Source organism: Marmota monax, unplaced genomic scaffold, assembly GCF_021218885.2.
Source record: "Marmota monax isolate L192 unplaced genomic scaffold, Marmota_monax_Labrador192_F-V1.1 WCK01_AAM20220418_F8-fsc00026, whole genome shotgun sequence".
In the NCBI taxonomy this organism is placed as follows: Eukaryota; Metazoa; Chordata; class Mammalia; order Rodentia; family Sciuridae; genus Marmota; species Marmota monax.
This window is the reverse complement of record NW_026693108.1, coordinates 13334282-13349545: the sequence shown is the minus strand read 5'-3', so window position 1 is coordinate 13349545 and position 15264 is coordinate 13334282. Positions and strand designations below refer to the sequence as shown.

The window sequence follows — 15264 nt, the reverse complement described above, 5'->3', positions numbered from 1 at the left end:
TCACTGTCTGTACAATTCAGACTAAAATCCACACCATCCTCCCCTCTCCTTTGAGTCATATACGATGGATGGGAAGAAAGGCATTGCCAATCTACGTGTTACCTAAGAGGACTCTGGATGTTCTCCAGTCCTTTCCCTGCTAGCCAATGAGGACAGCTTGATTCATCATATAATAAGGGTGGGGGAGGGAAGAGCCCAACCAGAGACCTGAGACTGCGAATGTGTTGATTTCAGTGTACAGTGTTAAGTTCCCAGCAGCCTGGGGCACCTGTCACACAATGCCAGAGTCTACACCATGGCAGGGGCACAACCCTGGGGCTGTGGAGACCGGGTTTGCTCTGCGGGGGATACGCCAACTATGAACCTCATCTATTTCACAAATTTCCCCATGAATTGACCCCACTAATACTAAATAGCATATTCCTTCCACTTGGTTTGATTCGATTTCTTCTGGCTGAGAGATTACAGTGTGGTGTGTGTTATTCTCTCTCAGCACTGTCGTAACCAAGAATAAGATTGAAACTCTGAGGACCACTGACCTTTGGGATTTGGAGAGTGAGTAGATGTTGACATATTTATTTGCAATCAAACTTACCGAAGCCATCTGTCTGACCAACCTGCATTTTAGGGATATGACCCATGAGACCACTTTCTTAGTACTGAGGTCATATACCCACTTGAATATTCAGTCCTATAGAAGATGAGATATTTCCAGGGAAAGGAAAAAAAGAAAATGACTTAGAGACCTTAACACAGTTAAAGCAAAACAAAGTAGCTAGATCTGTTAATATTTCACTTAAGTCACTCTCATCTTACTGGAACATTTGTTATTCTTTAAACAAATATAATGTCTAATTTTTGACTGAGTGATGTGATTGTTAAGGTACGTTAGGAATCATAAGATAAAAGCTTACTTGGTGAAAAATACAATACAAAACATGTAGGTTTAAAGAAAAAAATTGTCCATTCAGTTCACTTCTCGAATCTCCTGTGAAGGAATCCTTCAAGTGCTCCTAGCCTTTAGTAAAATCATTAATGACACCAAAGAGATCATTTCACACCTGTCATGAAACTAAGCCTTGACCCAGATGCTCAGGATCTAAAATTAATCAGTAGCAGCCTCATTTGGGACAGTTAATTCACACAGCCTGTCTTCCATTCCCATTGGGCACCCAACTGTTAATAGGAGCTGTGATATCTGAAAAATATTGGGATAACGGAATTGTTAATGAGGAATTCCAGTAGGTACAATATGTTCCAGGTGGTTCAGAAAGCTAAGGAGAAAGAAACTTCACTTCCTAGAGAACTTTAAGTACTTTTATTCATTTAGTTATTCTGCAAAGAATCATTGACTCTTTGCTAAGTGCCAAGCACCGTGTTTGGTGCCTCAACAAGACACAAGGACCTAACTTTCATGGAACAATCCAGTTGAGGAAAACAATAACATTGGCAACAAAGGGTTAAAGTAAGCTAGTATAGAGACCAGGCCTGAAGGATCCCCAAACAGACAAGCCAGTTGGGGCCTCGTATGTAACTTTAAATTTGATTTGCAAACAGAAGCAAAACTTGGCATGAGATATTTCTCATAAATGCTTACGTTTAAAAGAAATTGGAATGTAAGCTCAACCAATCAGAATGAACCAGCAGACTCATAATTATATAACCAGAGTAGGCCAAACAAGGCAGCTGTGTAATTATAACCAGTCGACTGTTAGCTAGTCTTCCTTCGTCCCCTTGCCATCCCTCCGTGGAGTTCCTGACCACTTTTAGGGTGGAGCGGCCCAACTCATGAATCACTGTTTGTTCAAATATTCTTTAAAATTTAAGTGTGCTTCAGCTTACTTTTTAACAAAAACTAATAAAATAATCATATTTTATCCAAAGTACTCGTCATTCACAAAGCATTGAGTGTCCACAGCTTGACTGACATTGGGCTCGGCACTGGAAATATGTTATAGAAACATTCCATATTGAGTTTTCTTGAGCTCACGGGGTTTTCATTCTAATGGGGGTAACAAAACAGCCCACCTCCTCTCCCCAAATTAGTTATTTCCCAGCTGTGAGAAGGGCTAGAAAGGAAATAAGGCATTCCAGTAGCAAACCATGTGATCCAGGAGGGCTTTAAGCAGACAGCAGAGCTGGGACCCCAGATGTGTTGGCCAATCCCAGGTCCTGAGATAGTGACTAAGAGGAAAGGCATGCATTGGCATTTGATGCTTCCCACTAAGATTTGAGCAGAGGGGACGCAGGCCCTCATTTGTGCTATGGAAAGACCACTCTGCCTCTTAGTTGCAGGAGGTGGCATGGCCAGGACATCAATTCCCACTGGCCCTTGTATCTTCCAGCTTCCTGGTAGTGACATCTGACTGGGGTGGTAGTGGCAGAGATAGGGAGACATGTGTAGATTTAAAATAAATTTTGGAGGCAGATTCATTAGGAAAGATGGACTGTGACAAGTTATTTAAAGGATCAATTAATACCCTTTCTTATTTACCTTCAGTTCATCGAGACCATTGTTTGAAGAGGAATCTGCCCTTTCCTCTTAAGAGCACATCTCTCATGGTTCTTTTATTTTGTGAGCCACTTTATTTATTTATCTATGTATCTATCTATCTATTTATCTATGTATCTATCTATCTATTTATCTTTATTTTCTGGTGCTGGGCATTGATCCCAGGGCCCTGCACTTGTTAGGTAAGGACTCCGGCACTGAATTGCACCCCACAGCCCTGGTCACTTTATTCTTAATGTTCTTGAAGGCTGTTCTCTCCATGGCCACTTAGGGCCACTTAGTAAAGCAGGGCTCCAGGGAGAACTTGGTTTATTTTTTAAACAGACTTAGGCACTGGACTGCTCATGTATCAAAATCCTTCAAAATCTATCTGGTATAATTTAAGTTCCTATTATTTTGGGGTTTTCCTTGGTCAAGTCTTGAAATTGAACTTGTTCTTAGCATTTAGCCAGAGAGTTGTATTTAACATTTTGTTTTCCAGAATTATTTTTATTTCCAGTTTTCATCTTAAATAAAAATCTAAACTATTCTACTTTAGTTATGTTGCAGAAATTATTGTCAAGATCCAGATTCATCTCTGAGAGCCCCATATTCTCCCCTAATTTCTGAAGTCTCTACTTGAAATACTAATAATCTCCTGATAAGAAGTTGAATTTATTTTTATTTTTCTATAGTTTTTTTTATTATGTTCATCTTTTTTTTATTAGATCTTTATGGTTATATATAGTAGTTGGGTTCATCTTGACAAACTCAAGACATTCATGAAAATAGATTTCAGTTCATGATCACCCCCTTAAAGTTCATCTTGATATACATTTTTCTTAAACAATTTTTTGGATGATACTGGGTATTGAACTCAGGAGCACTCAACTACTGAGCCACATCCCAGCCTTATTTTGTATTTTAGAGACAGGGTCTCACTGAGTTGCTTAGTGCCTCACTTTTGCTGAGGCTAGCTTCTCAAATAATTTTTGTTTCACCAAGATTTTTAATTTTATCACTCAGAATAATTTATTTTATTCTGTAAGTCAGTCTTCTTTGTAAATATCATTAAATGATATTTTACAAGTTATTGTTTTCCTTTCATTTTTTGAATTAAATTTCCCAATGATATGCCTATTCTATTTAAGGAATCTATGCTGGGTCTTAATTATGGATTCTATAAAATAAAATTATTTCCCCTCATTATAACGTTTCTTTTTATCTTTTACTTCTATGTTTATTATTTTATTTCCCTATCTCTTTGTCTTTTTTTGCCTAAATTCTGAGTAGAATATTTAGTTCTGTTCTCATAAGTCTTTTTTTTCCTTTAAAGCTTCTAGGGTTATGAATCTACTAGTAAAACAGCTTTGGCTGTACCTCAGAGCTTTTAGTTAAATAATGTTCTCACATATGTTATGTTCTAGCTTGCTTAACTAGATCATTATTTATGCAACTATTTCTAAAATATCCAAGTAAGTAATTTGGGGTGTTTTAACCCTTTGAAGTTCCATTATTAGTTTCTAATGACATTTTATTACTGCAATAATGAAGTTGTACAACTTCTACTGGAGACATGTACTGAAATACATTCTGGTCCTGATTATGATCAGTATTTGTATGTGGCACATGACACCTGAGAAGATCATTTATTGTTGTTAAGGTACAATGTGTAGTTATTTATTCAAACATTAATTAACTTGAGTGCTTTATGTCCACAGTTATTTATTTTTGTTTCCTGGAACTGTCTGAAAATTATAGTATTTCAAACAATTTTAATAGTACTCATGTGTTTCTAACAATTTTTGTTTCCATAGAATGATACTATGCTATTCTGGGCTTAGTGTTTGCTGACTCTCCTGGCATCTTTAGGCCTTGTATCAACATGTATTTAACCCATTGTCCAATTCATTCTTTAATATGAGTACACTACCCTTGCTTTTTTCTTCCATGTTTTCCTGACATATCTTGTTCTTTTATTTTCAGCTGTATCCTATCAATTTTTATGTCATGGAAGCATCGTTTTTTGTTTTTTTTTAATTTGATTTTTTAAATTGAAATTGATCTTGAAAAAAATTCTATGTAACTACGTAAGAGATCTCTGGATCCTTACTTGGGAGCTTTTTTTAGGTGCCTGACCGTCTAGGTGAACATCATTATGAGAGGTGATAGAATTGCACTAACAGAAGTAGAATTCATTCACCTCCGGCTTTTTTGGATGGGCTGAAAACTCAGATACTAATAAACTGATGGCCATATTCATACAGCATTGTCTTGTGGTTTACTGTCTAGCATCTCTGAAGATGAAATTGGAGGAGGGGAGATCAAGTTGCCCTTGGCAACTCTGTCTCTTCCGTCTGGTAGCAGGCCACATGCTTGATGCAGAAGAAACTTCCTCCAAATATATGTCTTTAATCCCCCCAATCGTCAACATTTCCAGCTGTGTTCCCATATCTGCCTCTTATTTGTCTCTTTTTTTCTCTCTTTCTGCCTCCAAAACCCTTCACCAGTGAACCCATGACTATTCACTATTGTGCCATATTCCTTAGGATAAACATGGGAATCTAACACTCAGTACTTCATTTTAGAATTTTATAAGCCACCCAAGGAGACACAAAGCCATGCAAAAATAATAACTAAATATTAAACTCTTTAATAGTAATTATTAGTTGAAGAGACTTTTTTTTTAAAGAGAGAGAGAGAAGTTTTTTTAATATTTATTTTTTAGTTTTCGGTGGACACATCTTTATTTTATTTTTATGTGGTGCTGAGGATCGAACCCAGCACCCCGCGCATGCCAGGCGAGCGCGCTACGGCTTGAGCCATATCCCCAACCCAAGTTGAAGAGACTTTTTAAGAAAAGAGCTACATGGGTCAATTGCAATAGGCAGCTAAACAATGTGGTGCTGCGGAGCTTTGTGGTCTAGGTAGAACTTAGCTAAAAGGAAAGACCCACTTTATGTTGTGTACCCTGTGTCAGTGGCTGCCAGACACGATTCCTTTGGGGACTTCGGGAGGTTACCCGTTCAGCAGCTCTGGAGATGGATCCCAGGAATCTGTATTTTTAGAAGCTCTAGAGTGATTCAGACACGTGGCCAAGTTTAGAAAACATTACTTTAAATGATCTCATCACATCTGAAACTGTTCTTAAGCTACATAAATCTATTATGTATCCCTGAAGATACTGGAAGTTTCCATTTGTCTTACAAGGTTCGAATAAGGCACAAAACTATGCTAACTCATAGATAGCTTTTTCCAAGTCAGGACAAAAAAAGATCAGGCGCCTGCCCACACCCTTTGACTTCTTATTCCTGTGTCAGTTTCAATCGCAGTATCCAACAATGCAACAGCCTGCAAGTCATTAGCTATCACTCTAAACTAAACCACCACCAACAAACCAAGCTGCTGCCCGTTGAAGCATTATGGTGTCATTCACTGGGAGTGGAGAACAATCAGTATTTGAGAAAATGGAATTGAACCAATGAGTTGGATGTGTTTACTCTGGAGGGGAAAAAAATGCAGGGAAAACGTGTAAGCCCTCTCCAGATATATTCAGTATTGAAGAGGAAGTACAGTTTGCTCTATGTAAAGAATGGGAGCAACATTCATCAGGCCTGTAGGCAGACACATCTTTGTTCAATATGAGGAAGAAGCATCCAAACATGCCTTGAGGAATGAAAGTTCCCAGCTCAGGAACTGCTCAAATAGATGCAAGCCTGGAATTGATCTTCGGATTAAGTGTCTTTTTAGGTTTCTTCTATGCCAGAGACACTGGGAGACAGTCCCATGCAGAATTAATTACGGACCTGGCCAATCCTAGCTGAGCAATACAAGTTTTCCCTGGTGTCAGTGTGGAAATATTTGGTTGCCTAGCAACCAATAAATATCTATGATGCATCAGAAAATCATTAGTTTGTGTCTGAATCGATCGTGTAGTTCCTAACACCACATTTGGTTCATTTCACTCACGACAAGGACTCCCATTAGAGCTTGTTACATATCCACATGGTGTTGAGCTGCCTCTTGTGCTGTTCTAAACTTCATCAAACACTAAACCAGCCAGCCAACTCAGCCATGTTCCACGCACACAATAGAAAGAGAGGTTGGAACCGGGCAGATGCCGGGAGGAGGTGGTGAGGGCGAAATTGCAGTCTGAGGATCTGTAAAACCACTAAATACAGTTAAATCTGGCAGAGTTCTTGGAGTGATGGTACAAGTTTAATCATGAACTCTTCAACTTTGGAATTCTGTGAATTTTTAATACGTGACTAATGCCAGCATTTAAGGTATGGAACAAAGTTTAAATACATAACATACTTTAGTCATAATGTTCCATTCACAGTCTCCTAGGAAACCAACAAAATATATCTGGATACTTTTAAAAGTTTGATCTCATTTATAAAAGGGCTGCTTTATATTACAAGAACCAAAGAACTGTTATTTGTCAAACTTCCATATTAAACATCTGCCAAGATATCTTATTAGGTTTTCTTAGTAATAATGACTCAGAGTCTAAGATAAACCATGGAACCCTGTCAGATTCTATCCACACTAAATAATGGAGACACTCATTTCCGCTCCTTTGTTTGATCTCTCAAACCCAAACCGTAATTTTAAAAAGTGATTGATTTTGATTAATTTCTCTTTCTCCATGAAAGATTTAGAACTACTTTAGGTAACTTTTTTATTAGCCAGTCCAAGACATTTGTGCTACAATATAATTAATCACATTTTTAATGAAAATGATGGCATATTAATTGGTAATTTTGGGATGAGTGTTCTTCCTAATTACTTATTAACCTTTAAATCAGATATACACAAGGGAACAGAAAAAGATTCATGTCTTTGAATATCTAGAAGCTTTTTCAAGGTGCTTTTATAAAAAGAATCCAGAGAAACACTTTCCCCCCTCCCAGAGGAAACTTAAGATTATATCGGGAGTGAAGGGTGGTTTGCTGCTGAACATATTAATATGCTGTACAAGCTTTTGGTACCTATTCTTGGCACTTCAGTGACTCATCATTAACAGAAGTATGGTTGAGTAAGATAGTAGAAATGATGCTCTCAAACTTTCTTTATCACTTAAATTTGTAGCTAGCTGCAGAAGATTCTGAAAAGTGAAAAAAATACTATCATTAGTTGAGATGGTTGGATTGAATATTTCAATATAGTAAAAAATGAGGAAAGCTAGACCCACAGATTTCTGGACCCACGTGTCATGTCTGGCTTCGTGGAGATGAGGAAGGTTCCGTAGAGGAGATGGCAATTGAACCCAGCTCTCTGTCACTAAAACAGTAGGTCCATTAAATGGTTGGACATCAACCAGAGGAAGAGACAGAGAAGTAGATGGCAAAGGAAACGAGTCCAGTTTTTTTCTTTCTGTTGAGAAAGGGCATTCCCCTTCCGAGGCCCTGGTCCTGCTCTCTGAGTCCGTCTGGCCTTCCTGTCCACTTGGCACTGCTGAATAGGAGTCACTCTTTGAAGGTCAAGGTTCCCTTTTCAATTCCTTCTGGAGATTTATTTTCTACCTGTGCTTTACCCCTAGGCCTTTGCCCAGTTAACTCTTCTACTTTCTCCCTTCGTGCGTTCATCAAATAGGAATTTATTAAGAGTCTCATATGAACCAGGTTATGCTTTGGCATAAAAAAACACGGCAGTGAAATGCCATTCCTGCCTTCAAATCACAGAGTTGATGAGAGATCAAGATGATACGAGGTCACTGCTCTCCAGTGTGATTAGTGCCAGGAAGGAGGTCTGTGGGCCCTGGAGTATGGAGAGTCAGGGGAGATCGGGGAGAAGGTGCTGTTGGACCTGTCTAGGAGCCTGGGGGTAGGAATGGGTGAGAGGGCGCAACACTTTAGACATTGCTGACTGCCTTCTCCAACTCCTCGACTCAGCCGCCCAGCTCTATCCTTTCGCCTCTCCCTCTTCCGTGTCTCCCTGTTAGAACATCATCCACCTGAGGAGTTGTCCTGGTGAGGACCATGTGTCAAGCACTAAAGAATAAGACACCCCTGGAATGTGCCGCTACAGGCTGACGAAGGAGTCCACATATCCTTCCTCTCTGTGTGGTTGCCCTCTGGTTCCAGGTGATGACGGTGGCCCTGTGTGTCAGTCCCAGCAAACCAACACTGCCAAAAACCAGGTGAAAAGATACTGAAGTAGAGACAGTAGTAACAAACAGACCAGTTTAAACAAACACCTAAAAAAGCAAATACAAAAATGAATAGATGAATAAAACCATCTTTGAAAGGAACAGAAGAGCATATAAGAATAACAATCCCAGCTGCATTAGCTGCTCATATACCATACGTGGTGGACAATTTCAGTGTGTCATATGTAATCCATAAAATAATTCTGGAAAAGAGGAGACTTAAAAAAGAAAATGAAAATCAACTCCTGGAACAGCATTTGGTACCAGGTAAAAATTCAGTTCAATAACTACGTCTTGAATAGAAGAATAAATCTATTTTTTTTTGGAGTCCATTCCTGCTCCAGGGCAGGGATCTGGTTTTATTCTCACACATCTCCCAAGCACCTGGAGTGACAGCTGCCACATGGTTAGCATGCCTTACCAGAGAATGCCTTACCTGAAACACAAAGGCGCAGGAGCCCAGGGGGATTCAGTATCTTATGCAGAAATCACACGTAAGCTGGGAAGACTTAGGACTTGTTCACAAGTCCACCCGTGCTCTTCCGCTCCTCCTCCCTCTGCATAACACCAGCCTGGCCTCTCCGCCCCTCTCTCCACAATCACTCTCTAATTATCTCAGGCCTCCTCATATTCTAGAAGCATTTTTTTTTTTGGTCTAAAACTCACCAGGAAGGACTTACACAATAGCATATATATATGCGAATAGTTAGCATATACCTCTTTGAGTGGGGAGGGATGGGTACATTTACTCCTTCTGTTTGTGTGAAAATCCTCTGGGAATGCAAAAGCAGATGAATTGCTTGTCCCTGGCTGTGGCAGTAGGGCTTCAGCTCTGGAGACTGCACAGTTGATTCTTAACAATGTAAACAGACTCGCTGATGCATTAAAGCTTGCCTTCTTGATCACCCAAGGTCATGTGGCAACCTGGTCTGTGTCGGCAGCCTACAAGCCTGCGGTATAATGAGTAGAGTGAAGCAAGTTACTCCGAGTGTACCTGGCTGGCTCGAGAGGAAGGCAGAAGAAAACAAGGGGGTGTTAGGAATTGCAGGATTGGGACTATAAATGATTGTGCTTGTGTGAGTAGTTCAGGTGTCTCCGAATGTCACAAAGCGTGGGCATTGATGGTTTGGGTAGCTTATAGTACTAGATTCCAGCTACTTTCATTTTTCTGTTTTTTTCCCCCATCCTTTCTGCAATAATCACTATTTTTCCCATTAGCTGAATAAAATTTAACGATTACTAATATTGACAATGTTACAAGGAATTATGCAATGCTCGTGCCATGGAAGTTTAAATTGATTTAGAGTTTTTGAAGGACAACTTGTAACTATCTGTTATATTCTCAAATGGTCTCATTATGCAAACCAACCACCTCATTTCTAGATGTTTGTTACAGAGAAACGCCTGTGTCTGTGCACAAAGAGACATGGACGTGAATGTTCATCAGTGACACTGATAATAGGGAAAAGTAAAAATGACCACAAAGCTGATCAATAAAGTAATGTAGGGAGGAAATTGGTTAAACAGAGAGTGGTTTGTCGATACTGGATACTGTGAAAGACTATGCGGTGTTTCAAAAATAAGGTAGAACTATGATTCTATCTATCTATCTATCTATCTATCTATCTATCTATCATGTATCTGTTTTTGTTATTTGTCACCTATAGCAAACACATACCGCAAGACTTATAAAAATCCCCCAAAATATTATTCAGTAAGAATGAAAACCTCACTGTAATGTTTTGTATGCTATTATGTGTTTGTAATTGAAATAGAAATACATTTCAATAAGTTATATATATATATATATATATATATATATATATATATATATATATATATATATATATATATTATGTTAATTAGATTTCAGCAGCTAAGCTTTAGCAAGAGACCCAAACATTGCCTGGTTTTTAACTAGATGACATAGACCAATGAACAAGAAGCTTATCTTACCTCTCCCCAGAGGATGCAGTGGCTGTTCCATGGTTATTCAGGTCCCAGGTTCGTTTCCTATTATTGCTCTGTCATGGTCCAGGAGTTGGACCATGCTCCAGGCTAAGGTCACTGCTGCAGCCAGTTCCCAACTGGTCTTGAAGAAAAGGTGAAAATGTGGAAGAGGTCCACTCACTACCTTAAGGCTCCTAACTTCTAGACTGCATGCATGATGTTCACTCTTAACCTATCGGTAAAAACTTGGCCCAACAGCCATCCCATATAGCAAGGGGCAATGGAAATTCAAGACCTGGACAGATGACCACATATACAACCATAGCTCTATTACGGTAGAAGTAAAAGAAAATACACTTGGTAGACCTCTGGTTGTCTCTTCCATCACCAACACAAGTGGAAGATGGAGGGGAATGTGAAGTGTTGTTCTAAGTGAGGGTGCTGAGGGATGGCCAAGGGCATCTGTGCTTTACCAGTGTTCTTTGCATGGCTTAATGTGGGTACGAGGGATCTTGACAGAGGTCACATGCCTTCAGTTGCCTAAGCTCCTGTCTAATTCAGAGTATGTAAGAGTTCCCTTGCAACCCACTTGATCCCCATAATTTCCCCAAGAATGCCACTCTCTTCATTTTACTTTTTACCTACAATGCCTTTACCCCACTCTCTTCCACACTAACTTCCATTGAAACGTTTCAAACATCTGATGCTCATCACGAACTGGATTATAACTATATTAAAAACATTACCACTGACCTCTTGGTCTCACACTGGGATTTTCTTATTTGTTTGTTTACTCAATAATTATACTGGACATTTTTAACAATGATGAGTACAGTAGGAAGTAGGAGATAGATAGAATTGTCATTGACACTAACTCCGCGCCCCTCCCCACCAGAGACACCCATCTAATTGACAAAAAAAGACATCTGAATAGATAAGTAACAATGGCAGTTGTCGTGCTCAAGTTAGTAGTAAATCTATTAAGCTAAGTAGGACTTCAGAATGGAGGCCATCACTAGGATTAGTTTTCAGTGAAGGTTCCTTAATGAGATGAGACCAGAATTAGCACCTCAGGCATAGGCACTATTTGTGTCAACATAAAGACATTCCCATGTGTGGGGGTGGCGTGAACATTTGTTACTTGCCTGCTCTCTGCTGTGCACAGGGCCAGGCATTCTGTAGGCAAAATCCCATTTATTCTTGCAATATATTAATAAAATAGGGACCCTGATGTTACAGATAAGGAAAATGAAGCAGAGAGGGCTCACGCAGCTCGTAGGTAGGTAGAAGAGGTATGATTTGAGTCCAGATCTATTTTCTAGATTGATCTAGATCTGACCGGTTTCTAATTACCCTTACTGTGCCTCAGATATTTTCAGGAAGGAGGAAAAGCAGGAGCAATGTGCCAGGTCTGGTCTGAAGAGAGGTGGGTAGGAGAGCAGACTGAGTAGCTGGGTGTCATTTAGGTTGCGGTCACCCTGGTGTCTCAAGTACCCTGGTACAGGATGGAAGTGCTGTGTCATGCTTCAGTTGGCCTTGACTTTTCCCCCAGCCCCAGGGGAAAAGAAACCCTGCAAGTCAGTCTGGCTCCCTGGCCCACTTAACAAACCAGTGTAGGTGAAGGGTTTCGTTGGAAGAACACACCAGCAGAGTGTGTTAGCTCTTCCATAGCAAGTGCTGCCCCGGAGTCCTGCAGCCTTCCTGTCTCATGAGCATGAGTTGCTTCTGGTTATCTGTGGTCACTAGAAATGAGGGTAGGTGAGATCTTCCAGTTTCCAGAGCTATGTGGTCTCTGATCAATAAGCTCCGCTACTCTCCAAGTTCTGCAGGTTGGACTCCATTCTTCATGATTTCCAAGGTGGCCCTCTGTTAAACTCTTCATGATTTCTGTGAGCACCGTTGGACTTGGAGGTTGCTGATTTTCCCTAGTGCTGCAACCGTCTTTCCTGCTTTCCCCCCATGAAGTCCTCTCATCTGACAGCCAGAACAGAAGTTTCCTTCCTTGCCTATGTTCCCTCTATTTATTCTCTGACCCAAGGCATAAGCCATTTCCAAAAGATCTTTTCTCCACAAGTGGCTTAGATTATGATTCGTCAAATGAGAGAAAGAGAGTTCTAGAAAGGTAGACCAGAGAACTCAGTATTATGGAAGACCTGAATGCCAAAAGAAGTGGTCCATACTTTTTCCTAAAGGTATTCTGACTGTGGAGTGTGGTTGGTAAGGAAAGCTCTTGAGTTCTTTGAGCAGGAAAAGACATTTGCCTTGAATAATCTGGTAGCAACAGAAGATCCGTAAGAAGAGAAAAGGACTCTACTTTGCTGCTCTTTCTTCATAGAGTTTTGATATATGCCCAGCTCTCCAAATCCATATTTCATTTACTCCTCACTGCCTGTCCTGAGGTTGTGGATGTGGCAAGTAAAGGTTGGAGAGTTTCATTTTTCTTGGTACTTGGCAGACTTGAGTTTAATCCACAGAATTTCAAATCAAATACAATAGGTGTAGATCTACTGTGACAGTGAGAACAAACTTCCAGAAGTCTGTACTTATCAGGATCCACACTGTGTTGGCTTCAGGAACAGAACTGAAAGGAAGGGCAGGAGTGTCCAGGAGGGGCTGGAAGGCTGAACTGCAAGGGACAATGAGGAAGGGTGGAGTGGACCCTTACTGAGTGCCAAGCACGCACATTTCTGGGGGTATGCCACCAACTCCCTCAACACCCTCAAGAGAAAGTTCTTATTTTACCCATTCCTTGATGGAGAACACAAGTTCAGAGATTAGAAATAACCACAGCTCCCAAGCGGCAGAGCAGGGGTTGGAACCGGGTCCTGCGTGGTGACTCGCGATCCAGAGCACTGGGTCCGTCACAGCGCTGCTTCATGTGTGGCCCCACACTTGTGACTGAGGTACGGGGAGGAATCACAGTCCCATCTGCAGAGTCAGGGAGACTGTGATGAGGAGAAGACACCCGGTGGTCACAGAGGTGGTGACATGGTTGGGGGTAAGGTGGCAGAAGTCTGTTCAGGTAGAAATTTCTCAAGCATCCAAGGGCAAGAGCCGGAAATACAGATCAGTGTGGCTGATGTCATGAGGCCCCAAGGGAAAACAATTAGAGTCAGAGGGGCCCAAGGGCCGAGTGGGGGCCAGAGGGTGGCCACTAGTGGGGCCAGGAGAAACCACCAGCACCAGCAAAAGAGATAGAGGAGGAGGGACAGTTAGCATCACAGAGAAAACTAGGAATCCATCCATGTTCAGAGGTACTCAATATGGAGGCCACGTAGAGAAGGCTCAGGAAGCAAGCACCTGGCAGCCAGTGAGCTGCCACGATATTTTCAATCATGTCAACTTTATTTATTCCATTAAATACTGTAACCATGAAGGACGACAAAGTATGTTCTCTCTCCAGTGTCACTGCTGTGGATGCCAAAGACCCCATTTTCACCGTGGCTCCTTCTGCCTGGTTATTGTTTTCAATAAAGTATTTGCAGAACATTTGCCTTACATAAACAAATAGAGAAATAATAATAGTTTATACTCCCTGTGAACATTCTAGGAAAGTGCAGGCTTCCAGCTAATGAGGTTTGGAGACAACATAGCAATTTTGATGCCCTGTCAAGCCTGTTAAATGGCGATTCTACCAGGATTTTACACTGAGCCAGAACCAGCACATCATCCCAGGGTATAAATTAGGCATAACTGGATATGCACCGACTCTTTTGGGTCACTGGGATAAAATTTAATGCCATAATTGAATAAATGATACTGTGGTGGCCTGAAAAGCCCTCTTCTAAAACTTCTAGCCCACTCTCAGGAAGTAACTGGAGAGGTTGAGTCCACAGTGTGAGTTTTATAACAGGGTTTTCCACACCTAACCGTGCATCTGAAGAATAGCTCCAGTTCAGACATCTTGGTTTGTGTTTTCAGCTGAGGGGGTAGGAATTTGCATTTTTAAAAAGTTCTCTGATTAATTCAGTTGAAAAGTCAGATTTTCTAAGACACTCTTTTATGGGACTCAGAGAGGAAATCTTTGTCACTTATTTTATCCCCCTAAAATTTGTGCGGATTGACTTAGTGGGGCCAGGTGGGGAAGATGTTTACTTGATCATTGCTACACTGACTGTGTGAGTTCAATTAAAAAAGAAATACTGACCTACTTATGTAGGTCAAACATAAAATCAGATTTATTTATTTTTGAATTTTTAATTTGGTGATATTTGTTCTTGGTGGGCTATCCAAATTCTCTACTATACATTGACTGTGAGTGGGAGTGTCATGATCTGATGTTGAAGGATGTCACAGTCCAGGTTGAGCTTCCCTAATCCCAAAATCCTAAGTGCTGCCACAGTCCGGCTGCAGCAAAATAACCGGGGGGTGATGAGCAACTTGTGTACATTGATACAGCAGGAGTGGGAGCCGTCCACTGTAGGACAAGAGGGGTATATATACATCACACACAGCCCATCTTCATCAACATAAACTAGATACAGCAGCCAACCAACAAGGAATCTCCACACTCAATGGCTCACTGGCGCTACCTTACAAACCACTCCCCCTGGCAAAATGCCAGGCACCGTCTTGACCTGTTTACAGACCCCAACAAAGTGCAAAACTTTTTGAGTGCCTCAGGGTGTCACAGTGGAAAATTAAACTTGGTTTCATACACAAAATCATT

The 15264-nt window shown here is 40.7% G+C and overlaps 1 protein-coding gene and 1 long non-coding RNA gene across 10 annotated transcripts in view; one reads left to right on the top strand and one right to left on the bottom strand.

Moving 5' to 3' along the window:
• The window catches only part of Mbnl2 (muscleblind like splicing regulator 2), a 151405-nt gene that overhangs the window by 59983 nt on the left and 76158 nt on the right, over window positions 1–15264 (top strand). The window lies entirely within an intron of this gene.
• LOC124099679 (uncharacterized) lies at window positions 7635–9480 on the bottom strand. Its single transcript, XR_006854045.2, has 2 exons — window positions 9082–9480; window positions 7635–8693 (listed from the first exon to the last, which is right to left on the bottom strand). It is a non-coding gene; the product is annotated as an uncharacterized LOC124099679 (long non-coding RNA).